We start from the raw sequence: 1,848 nt of genomic DNA, 5'->3' as shown, positions 1-1,848 counted from the left end.
CCGGGGAAGGAGTAGTGGACCTTGCCCGAGCGCTGCAACGCTGACTCCTTCTGCTTCTTCTTCTTCTGCTGCTTTTGCGCAGCAGTGCGCGCGGCCTTCTGCAGCAGGGCCTCGTCGGCCTTCTTCTCCGCATCGAGCACGCTCTGCCGCACCACGCGGATGAGCACCTCCGAGTCGTTGTCGAAGTTCTCGCCCTCCGCCGAGTCCCACGGCGGCGGCCCTGTGCCGAAGTGCTCGTCGGCCCAGTCCTCGAATTCCGCGGTGCACTGCCGCACGCGCTTGGCCTGTGCAACCGCCTCCTCCTCCGTCTCAAACTGCCCTTCGACAGCTGTCGTGCTTCGCGACACCAGCTCGGCCTCGGAAAATTGACGGCCACGGTGGCAGCCACGGCCGCTCATGGGATAGCTGGTCACTGCGACCAACCAAGGATCGTGCTCGGCTGGGGCTTTGCTCTTGGGTGCCATCCACCTCCGATAGGCGAGGGCCGCGACGGCGGTCCCAGTGACGACGACGACGAGAGTCGCGATTGGTCCGCGTACCCGCGCGGCCAGACTGCCGCTAAACGCGAATCGGGTGAAAATTCACACGCGTGACTGCTGCTCGAGTTCAGGGAGAGCGACTGGTCCCAACGATGGGCTACACACCGACGGCGACGCAGCGGCAGGCCAAGGAGGCGGCGGCCGAGCCAGCTAGGCGCTGCGGCTGGGGAGCAGGGGAGAAGGCCATCTAGAGGCCAGACAGTGCGAGGTTTAGGCTGTATAAGGTTTTCCTCTCGCACCCCGCCCGTCTGTTTTCCTTTCCTTTTTTCTCTACAACACCCTCTCTTTTCCTCTCTCTTTTCCCGGGAAAACTCCGTGGAAATCGTCAAATTTTGGGCTCTGAGCCGAGTCGAGGCTGGTTTGGGCCCAAAATCAGCCAAATTTTAGGCCAAATCGGCAAAATGCCGGGAATTTTGCGGAGAACCCGTGCATACCTGGAATTTTCCCTGCGACCGCCTGCGTATTTTGTCGATTTCCTCAATTTTGCCTTAGATTTTGCCCCAGACCAGCTCTCAGACTCAGGGAAAACAGCGAGTTTCCAGAACGGAGCACCAAACACCCTCTGTTTTCCCTGGAAATTTCCGGAAACGCAAAGTGCTGGGGACCCCCTGTTTTCCTTTTTGTTTTCCGGAAAACCTTATACAGGCCAATGCGAGGTCCCTCCCTGACTTCGCGTACCCGACCGCGCCCGGCGGCGGCATGAGCACGACCCGGACGATGTGTTCGTCGGGGGCGGCCGTCGGCGGGCGAGCGATGGTCAGCGTCGTGCCGTGCGTCGCGCCCGGAGGAAGGGGCACGATCCAGCGCGCTCCGGTGCTGGTGTCGAGGACGAGGCGGCCTCGGCGCCGCTCGGCACCGCGATGAGCATCGCGGCGCGCGAGCGGAGAGAGAGCTGTCGGCACTGATAAGAGCACTCTGAGCCGCAAGAAAAAGAATTCTTCGCGCGCGCTCTCTAGGCCTCCCCGGAACCTCGCCTCTCCATCTCCAGCCCATGCGCCTGCGTCCAGCCACGGCACCGTGGCTGAACGGAAAGAACCCGCAGCCGGACCGCGCGCACGCACTGACAGGGTGCACGATCGGTGTGACACGAGTCTAGAGCGCCCCGAAACGGCACGATCAGACCTAAGTCGAAGGAGCATCATCAGTCTCACCCACTTCGCTCGCTGCCCACCGTCTCCGCTCCCTTCCGCTTGAGCCGCCGTCGCGGCCCTCGTTCGTCCCACTGGCTGTTGGCCCGTCCCTGCGTTGCCTGCGTTATCCCTCCTCCTCCGCGACTCCCTCAACCCTCATGTGCTCAACGCTCAAGGCC

Source organism: Emiliania huxleyi (assembly GCF_000372725.1).
Source record: "Emiliania huxleyi CCMP1516 unplaced genomic scaffold EMIHUscaffold_62, whole genome shotgun sequence".
Lineage (NCBI taxonomy): Eukaryota > Haptophyta > Isochrysidales > Noelaerhabdaceae > Emiliania > Emiliania huxleyi.
The sequence above is the reverse complement of the archived record's forward strand: the minus strand, read 5'-3'. Positions refer to the sequence as shown.